General features: G+C 38.8%; 1 pseudogene; it reads left to right on the plus strand.

Moving 5' to 3' along the window:
- The first annotated feature begins 9,363 nt into the window (after positions 1–9,363).
- LOC142525600 (putative methylesterase 11, chloroplastic) lies at positions 9,364–16,467 on the plus strand (annotated as a pseudogene).
- Positions 16,468–17,335: the final 868 nt, after the last annotated feature.

Here is a 17,335-nt window from a genome sequence, read left to right on the forward strand (position 1 = left end):
TATGATCATTGAGCTAATCTGAAAACATTCTATGCGTACAAAAGACAGTTATCTGATATTTTAATTTGAATTCAATCAGCAAGGACAAATATTCTCTCTTCGTAAAAGAATTAAAGATCAGTTGATTATCATTATCTAGCTAGTGTCCATGGAAAGTTATTTCCCAGTATTATATCCGAAAAGACGACAAGGACATGTGATGTTCTCTAATGCATTGTCTGGAATCTATTACATCTGTGAGTACCATTCATATTTATTAACTTCGGAATCATTATCTATTGATACTCACGGGAAATTTAGAGTCCGATTCCGGCAAGTGTCAATAGTCCAGACGCAGGTTCTGAAATTACCCTGAGCCTGAAATCACAAATAAGATCGTTAGGAGGGGGCCAGGAGGGTGTCCTGGCGTAGCTCCTCCGATGCTCAAGTCAGTGACTGAGGATATATGGGGGGAGCAGCTAAGGGTGCTGCTGAAAACAATATATTGAATTCAATAATCATACGCTCCAACCTGGTATTTATAGGAGAATACCTGGGCTTGTCATTGGCCATTCACCTGTGGGCCTTAATGATGGGCCGGGAATTTGGGCCGGATCTTGATGGGTTCATCCCTGGGTATCACCAGTCTCCCCCTCCCGAGTCGAACTGAATCGTAGGTTCAAAGTTCGATTGATTGCGTTGTTCTCGGTTTACAACATGTGAGTTGTGCATTTTCTTCCAGCCCTCCGTCAGTCTCCAAAAAGTTGGAAACAAATCAAATATCAATCCTAGCACCGCTTCATCATCACCTCGCCGCCTGCACGCCAGCCCCAACAGCGTGCGTCCTCCCTTGCGCGCCTCGCCCCCTCGAGCGCTTGCCCGGCGCCCTCGCCCCTTGCGCGCCTCGCCCCCTCGCGCACCACGCTCGCTTGCTCGCCCGGGCGCCGGCTCGCCCGCGTGCCACAGGCTCGCCCTCAAGCCCTCGGCCATGCCTTCGCCCTAGCGCCTGCTCGCAAGCGCCACGCCAGCTCGCCCGCACCCCGCAGCTCGCCCGCCACTCCAGCTCGCCCGAGCACCAGCTCGCCCCTAGCCCCTCGTCTACCGCTCTCGCCCTCGCCCGCCGAGCGTCTGCTCGCCGCTGCGCCCGAGCGCCACACGCCAGCTCGCCCGCGCCCCGCAGCTCGCCCGCCACTCCGGCTCGCCCGAGCGCCTGCTCGCCCCCGCCACGCCACGCCAGCTCGCCCTCACCACGCCAGCTCGCCGAGAGCCTGCCTGCCCGCCACTCGCTTGCCCTCGCGCCACAGGCTCGCCCTCAAGCCCTCGGCCACGCCTTCGCCTCGTCCAATACGTTGAGAAATTTGATATATTCCCTTGCGAATGATTGTGTGATTTCTGAAAAAATTATGGGGGCGTTGCCCCTCCACCCCCACGACCTGACCGGGCAGGTCGATCCCCGCTACCTGACCGGGCAGGTCGATCCCCGTAAACTCTGCTCCCCGTAAACATCTTTTGTTATCGACTAACCAAATAAATTTTTCTCTTCCCAAACTCTGCTCCTCTGCTAGGCGATGCCTTAGCAGGAAAATAAAAACTCAACATCTCCACCCTCTAACTCCTCTGGTAGGTGACACCTTAGCAGGAAAAATAAATTTAATTCTCCTCATCCACTCTTCTCCTCTACTAGGAGATGCCTTAGCAGGAAAATAACATTTTTCTCTTCCCAAACTCTGCTCCTCTGCTAGGTGATGCCTTAGCAGGAAAATAAAAATTCACCACCCCCACCCTCTAGCTCCTCTGCTAAGCCGGGTCTTAGCAGGAAAATAAAATCCAACTCCTCCATCTAACTCCTCTGCTAGGTGATACCTTAGCAGGAAAATTTAAATTCAACACCTCCACCCTCTAACTCCTCTGCTAGGCCGGGCCCTAGCAGAAAAATAAAATTCAACTCCTCCATCTAACTCCTCTGCTAGGTGATACCTTAGCAGGAAAATAAAATCAACACATCTATCCTCTAACTCCTCTGCTAGGCGATGCCTTAGCAGGAAAATAAAATTCAACGCGCCCACTCTCTAACTCCTCTGCTAGGCGATGCCTTAGCAGGAAAATAAAATCAACACCTCCACCCTCTAACTCCTCTGCTAAGCCGGGCCTTAGCAGGAAAAATCAAACTCTCACCTAATCATCTCATAACTCCTTTGCTAAGCCGGGCCTTAGCAGGAAAATAAAATCAACACATCCACCCTCTAACTCCTTTGCTAAGCCAGCTAAGCCGGGCCTTAGCAGGAAAATAAAATTCAACACCTCCACCCTCTAACTCCTCTGCTAAGTGATACCTTAGCAGGAAAATAAAATTCAACACCTCCACCCTAACTCTGCTCCTCTGCTAGGCGATGTCTTAGCAGAAAAATAAAATTAACACCTCCACCCTCTAACTCCTCTGCTAAGCCGGGCCTTAGCAGGAAAAATCAAACTCTCACCTCATCATCTCATAACTCCTCTGCTAAGCCGGGCCTTAGCAGGAAAATAAAATCAACACCTCCACCCTCTAACTCCTCTGCTAAGCCGGGCCTTAGCAGGAAAATCAAACTCTCAACTCATCATCTCATAACTCTTCTGCTAAGCCGGGCCTTAGCAGGAAAATAAAATCAACACCTCCACCCTCTAACTCCTCTGCTAAGCCAGCTAAGCCGGGCCTTAGCAGGAAAATAAAATTCAACACCTCCACCCTCTAACTCCTCTGCTAAGCCGGGCCTTAGCAGGAAAAATCTAACTCTCACCTCATCATCTCATAACTCCTCTGCTAAGCCGGGCCTTAGCAGGAAAATAAAATCAACACCTCCACCCTCTAACTCCTCTGCTAAGCCGGGCCTTAGCAGGAAAAATCAAACTCTCACCTCATCATCTCATAACTCCTCTGCTAAGCCGGGCCTTAGCAGGAAAATAAAATCAACACCTCCACCCTCTAACTCCTCTGCTAAGCCAGTTAAGCCGGGCCTTAGCAGGAAAATAAAATTCAACACCTCCACCCTCTAACTCCTCTGCTAAGTGATGCCTTAGCAGGAAAATAAAATTCAACACCTCCACCCTAACTCTGCTCCTCTGCTAGGCGATGCCTTAGCAGGAAAATAAAATTAACACCTCCACCCTCTAATTCCTCTGCTAAGCCGGGCCTTAGCAAGAAAAATCAAACTCTCACCTCATCATCTCATAACTCCTCTGCTAAGCCGGGCCTTAGCAGGAAAATAAAATCAACACCTCCACCCTCTAACTCCTCTGCTAAGCCAGCTAAGCCGGGCCTTAGCAGGAAAATAAAATTCAACACCTCCACCCTTTAAATCCTCTGCTAAGTGATACCTTAGCAGGAAAATAAAATTCAACACCTCCACCCTAACTCTGCTCCTCTGCTAGGCGATGCCTTAGAAGGAAAATAAAATTTTTCTTTTCCCCAACTCTGCTCCTCTGCTAGGCGATAAACTTAGCAGGAAAATAAAACTTCTCCTCATCCCCAACTCCGCTCACCCCCTAACTCCTCTGCTAGGCGACACCTTAGCAGGAAGACAAAGATTCTCCACCCTCACCCCTAACTCCTCTGCTAGGTGACGCCATAGCAGGAAAATAAAATTCAACGCGCCCACCCTCTAACTTCTCTGCTAGGCGATGCCTTAGCAGGAAAATAAAATTCAACGCCCCCACCCTCTAACTCCTCTGCTAGGTGACGCCTTAGCAGGAAAATATAATTCAACGCGCCCACCCTCTAACTCCTCTGCTAGGCGATACCTTAGCAGGAAAATAAAATTTAACCCCTCCACCCTCTAACTCCTCTGCTAGGAGATATCTTAGCAGGAAAATAAAAATTCTTCTCTTCCACTATGCTCCTCTCATCGCCGACTCTGCTCCTCTGCTAGGCGATGCCTTAGCAGGAAAATAAATATTCTCCACCTCACCCTCTACTCCTCTACTAGGCGATGCCTTAGCTGGAAAAATTTAACTTTTCTCCCCCCCACTCTTCTCCTCTACTAGGCGCAGCCTAAGTAGGTAAAATAAAATTCATATAATCCTCATAATACAAGAACAACCACGAACTTAATATAAGAACTTGGCTTTATTAAATATCAACTGATAACGTAAAACAAATTCAGGAACGAAATACATCAAAAATGAAGTATAATATTCTCTAAGGTGGTAAGCGTTCTCATGACTCTTTAGAGTCTTACCCAGCGCATTCTCCAACTTTCCTCTCTGCTCCTCTTGTACCTCCACAGGACAAATTTACCCACGTAGAAGCTTCTCCGAATGACTCTACAACTGCAAGACTGAGCTCAAGCTTCCATGCGAATGCTCGTGACTTCTCGTTTCTTCTTCCGTCACGATTCTTTCATAACAACGACGTGCGACTTTTTGGTCCCCGCACAGGACTCCAACTCCTTTTCCCACATGAAACTTAAGCTTCTGATGATAACTGGAAGCTACTGCTCTAAAATCCTTCAGGGCTGGTCGTCCTAGAATTCCATTATACGCTGACGGGGTATCTACTACAGTGAAGGCTATCATCTTTGTTACCCGCCGAGAATCAGTCCCCAAGGATAGGGGAAGAACAATCTGACCCAAAGGCAAGATGACGTGTTCTGCAAACCCATACAGCGGGGTGGATACCGGCTCCAACTCAAATCCTCCCATCTTCATTTGATCCAACGTGCTCTTGAACAAGACGTTCACGGAGCTTCCATTATCAATAAATATTCTCGTCACATCATAATTGGCAATGGTGGTCGTTACCACCAAGGCATCGTTATGTGGAGTCACAACGCCTCGGAGGTCTTCCGGCCCAAAGCTGATGACGGGATCTTGTGGTAAGTCTGCACCCCTAGATATCTCAAAGTTCTCCAACCTTCTCCCATGTGCCTTCCGAGCTCGCCCAGAGTCTCCATCAGTAGCACCCCCCGAGTTCATATGAATCATTCCTCTCGTAGGATGGTTATCCTCATTCATTCCCCTCTTCGGTTCGACGAGCTCCTGAGGGACATCTTGACATCGACCTTCCCCTCTCTGCTCCCCGATCCTCTGATTTATCCATGGAGGGCCTGGACCACGCCTAGGGGGCGAGCGAGACCTTTGTCGACTCCTTAATGAGGATCCTTCTCGTCTATCCCTTGAAGACAATCTAGCACTGTACCCAACCCTTCGCAACTTCTCCCACCTCCCCGCGGGCTCCCTCACCTCCATCACCTCGTCCCGACTCCTATCTAGGGGAACATGGGATGAGAATTGTCTTCTACTACTAGTTCTGTCTTCATCTCTTTCCCCCGCACCCCTCTTCCTTCCTCCTTTCTCCGCTCTCTCAACTCTACTTCCTCCAGGCCGGCTCTCCATCCTTCTGTACCGTTGGGCATCTTCCAAGTTTACATATTTCTCAGCTCGAGCCAACAGATCATCATAGCTCAACGGAGGCTTCTTGACCAGCGACTTGAAAAACTCCCCTCCCCTCAGTCCTTGTGTGAAGGCACTTATCATGATGTCAAGGGTAGCCGCTGGTATTTCCAGCTCTGCACTGTTGAAACGCTGGACAAATTCTCGCAAAGTTTCATTCTCTTGTTGTTTCATCACAAACAGGCTCAAATAATTTTTCTGGTGCCTCTTGCTGCTGGCAAATCTGTGCAAGAAAGCTGTAGCAAAATCGTCAAAAGACTGTATGGAGTTGGGCTGCAGGGTATTAAACCATTGCTGGGCTGACCTCACCAACGTGCCCAGGAACACCTTGCACCTGACTCCATCTGAATATTGATGTAACAGGGCCGCATTCTCAAATCTCCCCAAGTGTTCCTCGGGGTCAGTATGTCCATCGTACTCTCCCACATTCGACTGTCGAAAATTCGGAGGAAGCCCTTCCTCCAATATGGCTAGTGAAAAAGGGCTTCCTCTCTTGGGTACCGGCGCCCTACTCCCTACCTGCTCCCTCAACTTCCGTATCTCCTTCCACATCTCCCCCATCTCACTAATCTCTCCACTTTGTATGGGTTGCGTCTCCTCCACCCTACTCTGGTGGACTTCAACATTTCCCTCATGCTCCTGACGAGGGGCCTGTTCCCCAGCACCCATGGACTCTTGGTTCCTCCTCATGACCTCATCTACTGTACGGGCGATGAATTGGCCCAACTGTTCCAAGGTCAAGTTTCCCACGTTCTCATTAGGACGGGTTTGCTCAACCCTCGTCTCGTGACGGGGCTGCTCAGCTCTTGTCTCTTGGCGAGGTTGTTCATGTCTCGTCTCCAGACGCGGTTGTTCCTGTCTTGTCTCAACATGAGACTGTTCGGGTCCCCTCTGAGGACGCGATGATGCTGAGGTAGCTCTTCTACTTCCTTTCCTGCCTGCCATCTCTACGTATTAACTCAAGTTTTCCCACAGACGGCGCCAAGTGATACTCACGGGAAATTTAGGGTCCGATTCCGGCAAGTGTCACTAGTCCAGACGCAGGTTCTGAAATTACCCTGAGCCTGAAATCACAAATAAGATCGTTAGGAGGGGGCCAGGAGGGTGTCCTGGCGTAGCCCCTCCGACGCTCAAGTCAGTGACTGAGGATATATGGGGGGAGCAGCTAAGGGTGCTGCTGAAAACAATATATTGAATTCAATAATCATACGCTCCAACCTCGTATTTATAGGAGTATACCTGGGCTTGTCATGGGCCATTCACCTGTGGGCCTTAATGATGGGCTGGGAATTTGGGCCGAATCTTGATGGGTTCATCCCTGGGTATCATCTATGAAAGAGAAATGCATCAGAAATGTTGAAGACAACTGATACTCTAAATCTTTGCATAGTTATGAAAATTTTCTGGATCCTTATTAGCATCTCTCAAAAATTAAATCATACCAAGATGACCTGCACTTGTTTTATTATCACTCATCATGTATATAATTGAACTGAATAGAGTAGTATGAAACTTGTAACTGTCAGAAAATCTATTTCTAAACAAATCGAAATTGATATGTAGTTTCGAAGAGTTTCAGCTCAAAGAGTTGTTGGACCGAGCTGAAGTGGGTTTTGTACAAATGTTGCATTAATCAAATGTTCCAGTGGAATCATACTAGAAACATAAAAATTGGAAACTTAGAAGCTTTGTCTTCGAGCTTTCATAAACAAACTTTTGAATCTCTTTATTTTCTGTCATTCACGATATTATCTTATGCGTAAATTTTGTTCAATTTGTCTATTGAGTTGTTTTCGTACTTTATTTCTTTTAGTTGCTCGAATCACTTAGTTTGGTTGGAAAATTACTTCAAGCTGCTAACACAGTTTGATTTATAAAATCTGCTAACATTGTTAAGTAATTTCATTCACCATCGTCTAAGCTTTTTTTCCCTAACTGTGTGTATATGTATATGTATATGTATAATCTCTAAAAATATATATTGAATAACTGCTATTACTCAATTCAGGAAAAAGTAATTGAAAGAAAGAAAATCATGGCCCGACTCTCGAAGCCTGTATGTTTTGGGTTCCTAATTCCAAACTTTAGGGTTTTTTTTAACTAAGAAGAATTAAAATTGATTTGTTGCTTCTGATTCATTTTTCTGCATATTAGTAGGGAAAATTGTAACTTTGTTTGTGTTTATTTTTTCTTCATGATTTGGTATTGATCCATGTTGTCAAATTTAATTTTATCTGTCATTTTTGTTTTTTCCTGATAATTTTGTCATATTTCGAAGTGGACGACATAATGCTGACCTGATACCGGTGTGATACTCGCATGTACATTAGTATTCCCGACTAAAATTTACTAAAAATATAAAAAATTAAAAGCACATTGGACTACAATTCAATTTAATAATGTAGAGAATCACAATTGAAAAAAAAAAACATACATGATTGAAAAATATAATTTTTTCTATATTAGTGTTCTTTATACAAATTTTTTCGTTTTGGAAAAAAATAAAATTGAGATATTTTATAAAATAACATTATAAATAACAACGTATACTTTTTTATTTTTATTTTTTGCACATTACCAAATTTGGTCCGGTAATTAAATGCTCTATAAATGCGAATTGATTGAAGCCCAATTGATCCTAATTTTCAATAGTGACTGAAAAATTAGACCAAACTTTCTGTATTTAAAAAAATTCAATCGTTTTTTTCTAAACTCACTGTCTAAAACTCGAAAATCCGGCCGGCATGCTCAACGTAACTATGACACCACTTGGCTCGTAAGATGAAACAAAGAACGAGGAGACTATAAAATTAAAACGTAAAGAAAATATATTTTTTAAAACTCAATTATTGTAAAATTTGAGTCAAACGCGAGGTGACGTAAGGATGTTGAATCTCATCATTCATTCGCAACAATCAATTATATTTTTTATTTCTTAAATATAAAATCTACTAACTGAAGTGTTTATCTAATATCAAGAAAGAATAACAACAAGATTGAAGTTAAGAAAATTTTGTCAATCTGGACAAAAAAGGAGTGCGAAATTTCTCGAGTTTCTTGAAAGAAGGAATCCGTCGGTTCAAGACAATCTAAGACTTTAAAATTTGCTGTCGGAGACGTTGCTATCTTTGACTTGGTTTTGTGATGTGATATGTTATAATATTATTATTTTATCATATTATTATTTCCCCATGATGTCGAAGTTTCCTTTTGTCAACAATTTTGTGTTTTCAACGTTGTCACCTGCACTGCTGTGCAATTGAGTGAGGGAATGGGCACCCATTATTATTACTATATATATTTCTTTAAATTAAAATTTATATTTTAAATCCTTGTGTACTTTTATATTAAAGCTTGAGTAAGTTTTTTATGAGATGATCTTACGAATTTTATCTGTAAGACGGGTCAATCCTACCGATATTCACAATAAAAAATAATACTCTTAGCATAATCTCACAAAATATAACCCGTGAAACTGTCTCACACAAATTTTTGTTTTTAAAGTTTTATGGAATATAAAAGTTGTTATCTGGATTATAGTGTGACTAATTTATGGTGGTTACCAAGTTATCTTTGACACACATGTAAAATGAAACAAGTTATATATATTTTTAAACATCCACATTATCTTTACCATTATATTCTCAATTATATATTGTCCCGATCTCAATTCGGAATCCAACCAAAGTTTTTCCAACTCGAGCATATTTGCATTTTTCGTACTTGAGCATACTAAGTACACATCCGAAAAATAGTATCTGCGAATACCATGTCATAAAAAAAAATACTCAATTATATATTTAGTTGAAAATAGGAAAGAAAAGTTTTTATTTATTTCTGTATAATCTAAATAAAATGATAATAAATATTTTTTATCACTTAGTGAAATGACAAAAACACACTTACATTAATAAGTATAAAACCCATAGCCCTAACACAAAACACAATGTTCATGCAATGGGAAACTCATTCACATGCTTCTCTCCAGACACCTCAGAGAACACCCAAACCTCCATCATCATCCTTCGATCTTCTTCCGCCATGGATGTCACCTTCTTCCTTCAAAAGTTCAAGGAAAAAGGAGCCATCCCCTCCGTCTTCCTCGTCAAAATCCGATCAGATTTTCGACGATTCTTACATCAAACAACAAGCCCAAATTGCGTCCATGCTTTACCAGCATCACCTGCAGAACAACAGCGATATCCTTCTCCATTTAAACCGCTCTGTGTCCACCAAAAACCCACCATCTTCCAAGAAGCAGAAGAATTTGTCCATGAGATCGCGTTCGGTTTCGAGTTCGATTCATCAGCAATCCTCACCACTGTTTATTCAGGTTTAGCCTTGAAATAATTTTTTTAATATTTGTATTTTGTTATCTTTTTTTATTCTTCTGATTTTGTATACTAATTCAATGAATTAATATCATGTTGCCACTGATTACCATTAATTAATTTCTTTCTTTGAAAAATACAACGTATAAATTAAATATGGTGGTGGATTCATTAACGTGGAAGGCAACGTGTACCAAAGAAAGAGTATGTCTCTTGTGAGACGGTCTCACGAATCTTTATCTGTGAGACGAGTAACCCTTCTGATATTCACAATAAAAAGTAATACTCTTAGCATAAAAAGTAAAAAGTAATACTTTTTCATGGATATTAAATTAAAGTTGAAACGTGCTACATTTTTCTTATTTGAGTTTAACATCTAAAATAAAGGAATTATTTAGATATTTTTAAAGTTTAATTGTATTTGTTATTTTAAAAGTCGTGTAAATTTTCAAAATGTGACTTAAAATTATTTTTTGTTTCAGATTTTATGACCGAGAGGTGCTTGCAAATTTGTCGGGTAAAATAATTTTGGCTTGAATTTGATTCGACTTATTTGTGTGTTGTTGGGTATAGTACAAAAAATAAATTCAAAGCTTCAAATTAAGACGAAATTGCAACAAATAATAAGCAAGAATAATATAGGAACCGGGATTTGAACTAATTTTGCATTTTATTTTTTGACTAAGATGAGAGGAATTAAGTACCTAAGGAATTCAAATTTGAAAAAAAAAGAAAAAGAAAAAAAGGATGCATTTTGATTGCATGGATTTGAAGAGGAGGGATGGATTTCAAATATATAGTTGAATAAATTCATTTTATAATTAATTTTAAGTGCTTAACTAATTATTTTTTGAATCAATATTATATTATATTTCAAATAAATTTTAATATAAAGTCGTATCAATTTTTCCTTTCACATCTCAAATCCAAATCGTTCAATCCAAATACAACTTAAATGTAGACATATCTTAATTTCTTCACATTCTTTACTGTCTTTTGTGGGCAATGTTATTCTCACTTCAATATAAATAAGATGAACCATTTTTATGTTTATGTTTTTAATACATTGGGGTTGGGAGATTTGAACCTAGCATAACTCCCCTAGATGGAAAATTAAAGGCCAAATATAATGTGTTAGCTTACACTCATAATGTTGATACAATACGCACACATATAATTTTAATATGTTTTCCACCGGCTGTACCCACATCTATGCATACTTGGTGGCTGTACATGCATATATAGTGTGAGGCGGACACGATTGGTGGACGTTATATTTATGGTAGATAATTTTAGGCTTATTAGAAAGAGCCATCCTAGCTAATGTGTGTGGCCTATATGTTTTTTTTAGGAATCATTAACAAGTGAAGGGAATGACAAGAAACATTTTGTACTAGTCCATGGAGGAGGATTTGGTGCTTGGTGTTGGTACAAAATCATTGCACTTTTGAAAGAAGTCAATTGTGGGGTTGATGCCATAGACCTAACTGGTTCTGGCGCCAACTTTTGTGACATTAATTCAATCACAACTTTAGAAGAATACACAAAGCCACTTCTTGATTTCCTTGTCGATTTTGAAGATGGCAAACAGGTTAGCTTTTTCCCTCTCATTCAATGGGAAGTTCTTTGGTTATATTTTAGTTTTATCTGAATTCAGGGCTTGTTTTTTTGTTTTTTTTTTCATTTATATTGACAAAATATAATATTATGTCAGATTACGCTGGATTATTTAAGTTTTTAATAGTTTATAGAGTTTTTTTTTTTAGTTGGAGGATAACATTTTTACAATTGAGTTTTGAATCTGAGACCTTAATTCGATCATCAAACCGGATACTCGTCCTAACTTGGAACTTTGATGAAAAATGATCTACAAACCACTTTGTTGGACAATGTGGTAAATTTATTGAGCAATTGTATAACTTAAAAATTGAGTTATTTTTTGGGAATACTAGAAGTTGAGGTAAAAATAAAGATTGTCGAAAAATATAAAATATGGTAGAAATATATGTTGAAAATATGAATTGAATTAGATGAAACATGTATTCTGGATAAATTAGGGGTTTTATAACACAAAAATAAACATAGTAAATGATTTATTATTTATCTGTTTAGGAGCAATAAGATTGCATGATGAGCTCCCAAAACGTGATATTGAACAGTTATATTTTTTAATGATTTATAATATATATCATTATCATCAATTATATTTTTGTTAAAGCGACAAAATAGTCAAATCATACATATTTGTATGTCTATCTAACTACATCATAAGTCTTCATTTTAAACTAGTTAGGAAAAAAGTTGTGTAAGACGATCTCACGGATCATATTTTGTGAGACAGATCTCTTATTTGGGTCATCCATGAAAAAATTTTACTTTTTATGCTAAAAATATTACTTTTTATTGTGAATATCGGTAGGGTTGACCCGTCTCATAGATAAAGACTCGTGAGACCGTCTCACATGAGACCTACTCAACTAGTTAAGATCAATTAGATGTATTTCTCATCGAGACTCTTCTAAAAATTTATGGTCAAACATAAATTCTTTTTAGATTTTTTTAAATAAAAAACTTATTATGCTTTATAATCATCAAAATTTTCATCCATCAATAAAAGAAAATGTTATTTTATTTTATTTTTTTGGGTCTAAAATTTGGTTGGTATACGAGTGTAGGTGATATTGGTGGGACATGATATTGGTGGAGCTTGTGTTTCTTATGCAATGGAATTGCATCCAACCAAAGTCTCCAAAGCAATTTTTGTTGCTGCAACTATGTTGGCTGATTCCCAAAGTGCCCTCGATGTCTTCTCTCAAGAGGTTTGTCAATTGTCACCATGTTTCAAGTTTATTTAATTTTCAATCAATAACAAATCTTTTTAAAAAACTATACGTCTTCGATGTGATATCGGGAAAATTACAATTTTGGTTGTGTATGTTTATGTTTTTTGAGATTTTGGTGTTTTTGTTAAAAAATATTAATCATATATCTTTCAATTTTGACTATTTTAATCGTTTTTCTGCTTGATTGTTGATGTCTATGCAAATCAGTGCAATGTAGGCACCATGTCAGGAGATATGAATAAAATTACAAAGAAAACAATATTATCGGATCAAATTTGAAATTTGAAAAATATAAAAACTCAAAATCAGAAATAGAATATATATTATCAGTGTAATGCACATGGGCTATCCCGATTGGGCTTAAGTCCCCTCACGGTTATCCCATTACCAGGCACTGGAGTTTTTACCTCCCCAGGATTAGAACTCAAGACCTCCTGGACTTATATAGATCTTGGCAGCAATCCTCGGGTTTAGCCTCCCACTCAGTCCAAGCCTGCTCCTCGGTCCCCACCTTCGGTCTCCTCATAAACATCCTCACCTGCATCGATCAAGTCTAGTGAGTCTAAAGACTCAACACGTATAAACTGAAAGTAACAAGTACTACATAATAAAATCACATGCAACTTGAAAATAGAACATACATACTCAAAACTTGAACTTGCATATAAAATTTGAACATACGTACATACATACTTAGACGTGCCATCAACATAAACTTTTCTTAAACATGCTAGCATATTTGAACATACTTAAACATACATAACTTCATTATTTTGCGTAGAGGCATGTTTCAAAGCAAGTGACCTATAACATAATCGCCTGACCAGACTAAACCACAGTACTGGGATGACAGGGACGTATCCACTGCCACATACATGAGATCCCCGTTCATGCTTTAACGGGCGGATTGGTCTCCATTCATGATTTAACGCTTTCCAATCCTGATCTAAACCCGTTCATAATTTAACGGGGTGGGTTGGTCCCTGTTCATGATTTAACGCTTTCCAACCCCATACATAAATTGGTCACAAGACATTTAGCATACCTCAAAAATTTGAAAATATTTTCTTTGCACGTCGAACATACTTACTTGGCGTTGAGGGATTCGTTGGACTTCGATTGGGGCCGCTGCTGCACATACTAACGTAATTAAATGCACTTACATTTCATAGCTTAGACGTAGGTACTCGTGCTCACCACCGAAGTAATTAAATATCTTATGACATTCTAGATCTCTCGCGACTTGACCTCATTAAATCGTCGTAATAACCCATGAAATCGAACCCCGAACAATCTCTAAAATGATGTGTGAACATTTCTCAAAAATAAAAGACATGCACTTACTATTAAAACTTGAAAAGGAGAAAGAACAAAATATTTGGACAGAAGGAGTGGCGCTCGGGCGGTAAAACTTTACCGCTCGGGCGCCAGGGTCCGCACTCAGGCGGTAACAAATTTCCGCTCGAGCGCCGAGGTTACTGGGAAGAACACTCGGACAGAAAGAATGGCGCTCGGGCGGCAAAAAGTTACCGCTCGGGCGCCGAACCAACTGGACTCCGCGACCAATAAACTTATACTCTCCAATTTCAATTACACATACAGTGATCAAAGATTCGAGACTCATCCTAGGACACTATGATCCATACTCGACTCCATAAAAATGTCCCAAACGTCAACGCACTCCAAACGAGCAACAATTCCGTAAACTAAATTTTGACACCAAAATACTACCTACGGCTTCTAGTGTATTCGAGTGCCTATCGACACTAAACGACATATCAATAACAATCTAACATCATACTAAGCATACCTAGACGCAGCAACGATCACCCGTCGATTCTCAACGAAGCCTACAACAATAAAATCTCGAGAACACATCAATACATAATTTTCTGAAAAACGTAGTTTGAGCAGTCCTACGAAAAACATCATAACTCACTCAATTTTTATCCAAATATTTCGAATTTACTGTCAAATCGAAGGTATCAAAAAGTTATACAATTTTCGTGTTGAAAGTTTTCTCAGAATCACGACCGAAAAGTCGCAGTATTTAAAAAGACAGCAAAAACGAGTTTTCAGATCTAAACATTATTTCAAAACTGATCCAAACCATTTTCTGCTCAAACGACGAACGTCATACATAAAGTTTTACGCATAAAAATAACACAACACATAATATGACGAGATCGATGCAGAAATAACAGAATATACGTGCCTTTGATGATTTGAAATACCGTAATAATGATACCGAAGCGGGAAGGAAGTGAGGCTTGATCCGGGACGATGGTGGCTCGATTTTCTTTGAAGAAAACACAACAAAACCTTGCTGGAATTTGAGAGAAAAGGGGCGGCTGCTGTATTGATATGAACCCTAGGTTTCTTTTCAAAAAAAAAATATGAATGAATAGATGTGTATGTGTGTGTATTGTGTGATATATGTGTGTGTGTCGTGTATTGTGTGGTATATGTGTGTGTGTCGTGTATATTAATATAATTAAGGGGGAATATTGTTTAATTAGGAGTTAATAAGGCTAATTAAAAATTGCTAATCAAATTGCAAATAAAATGCTAATAGAAAAATCCTAATCAAAGACTAACTTCACTAAAATCCCTTAATTAAAAAAATAATATGCATAAGTGCTAGACTTTAAAAGTTTTAAGATTCTAAAATCACTAAAATCAATAAACTAGACTTTTAAAATGCTAAACTGAATAAATTATTTAAAAATGCCCCATCATCAACTTAAAATAAATACCACATTTTAAATTGCCAAAATCGTCACCGGTCTCTTCCTCGATCCCGCATCGAATAATCGTCTGAAACATGAAACTCGAAAAATATTTTAACGTGCATCACATATACATTAAAATAATGCAATTTAAATCAATCATGCATCATTAAAATCATTTTAAATTTAAATAAATGATTTTACAATTAAATAAATGCATATGTTATACGTGTACTAAATTTGGGCACTACAATCAAAATCACAATTTCGCCTATTATATATTCTCACGTAGTTCAACCGTACACCTTCTAAGGTATGCATTTCATAGTAATATCTTAAAATTTTTAATATGATTGCTCAATCGACGCTCAACCTATACATACCAGGCAAAAACTTGTGTGAGACGGTCTCACGAGTCGTATTTTGTGAGATCAGATATCTTATTTGGGTCATCCATTAAAAAGTATTACTTTTCGTGCTAAGAGTATTACTTTTATTGTGAATATCGATAGGGTTGACCCGTCTCACAGATAAAGATGCGTGAGATCGTATTACAAGATACCTACTCTGCGTACCAAACGTATAATAAATTACAATATATATATATTTTTATCCATTTTTTATTACATCCACGTTTGATCAAATTATTGAACCTTATTGTCTTCACACACAGGATATTGCACTGGCATCAGTAACCATGAGAACTATACCCTTTGGGCCATTAGCACAGAAGCTCACATTTTCTAAAGCAAACTATGGTTCCATTCCAAGATTCTACATCAAAACAGATGAAGATTTTGCCATTCCTCTCCCACTTCAAGAACACATGATAGAATGTAATCCGCCATCACGTACTTTCCAGCTTAAGGGTTCCGACCACTCGCCTTTTTTCTCAAAGCCTCAAGCATTGCAGAAGATTTTACTTGAAGTATCATACCTCCCATCGGTGTAAAGTTCTACAAATGTTCATATTTGACATTAAAATGAAGAAGAGAAACTCTCTTCTGCAGTGAATATCATCTTATCACTTTAATTAATGCTTTTCATTTTATTTTGTTTTTTGGAGTTCCATGAGGTTTACGAGACAGACGCTAAAAAAAAAAGAACGAAAGTGATATTTAACAAAGCAAGAAGTACGAACCATCTTGTTATATGCTATCAAAATTGCACCAATGCAAGTATTGCATGTTCATCGTTCAATTATTGTGAGTAAGAGCCGACCAAAGAGAAAAATCACTTGAGTGATAGAGCATCTCTTTCAGTAACATGTCGAAAAACATAGTAGAAGTAGTTCAATCTTTCCTAGGAATTCCAAGCCTCTGGCGGAAATCCCCCACCAAAATATACAAAACTCGGAAAGTTACCTCTTTCACGGTCTCAGCGAGCTACAGCATCGTAAATTCACCTGTAAGAGTAGAAAAACTTTGCTATTTTTCATTTGAGATGCAGAAGGATTCAAAAATAGTATTTTAGCATCGGAATCTTGGTTTGGAAGTTGAGTGGTAACATAAACCAGGATTGCCAATGTTAATTGGCCCTGTATGATCTCCTTCCACGAATCGAATGAGTCCTTCAACCTTCACCAAAAGAAACAGAGTATATATATTTGAAATAACTATATTGGAATAATTAGAATTTGCAACAAAATTAGTTAACCAAATATAAAGATAATCGTCTTCAATTATTACATTTTTTAAGCAATCAATCTACAATTTTTTTATTTACAAATTGTTGGCTATTATTTTTTTTTATATAAAATGACAATCATTGTTATTGGATGTTACTATTTTCCTATTTATTTTTAATTTATTAGACATATATATTTGATAAAACATAAAGTGAATATTGTTATAAAAATCTGCCAGTATATAAAAGTATTGAGGTACTGATAAAAAAATATTGATTGAATGTTGTCATTTATTTGTAATTTATAATAATAATATTTTTGTCAATAAATCACTTTGTAGTGACTTTTATGACATCTATTTTAACATTTAATATTAACTCATAAGCATAAGGAATACAA

The sequence above is a fragment of the Primulina tabacum genome, chromosome 14 (assembly GCF_025594145.1).
Source record: "Primulina tabacum isolate GXHZ01 chromosome 14, ASM2559414v2, whole genome shotgun sequence".
In the NCBI taxonomy this organism is placed as follows: domain Eukaryota; kingdom Viridiplantae; phylum Streptophyta; class Magnoliopsida; order Lamiales; family Gesneriaceae; genus Primulina; species Primulina tabacum.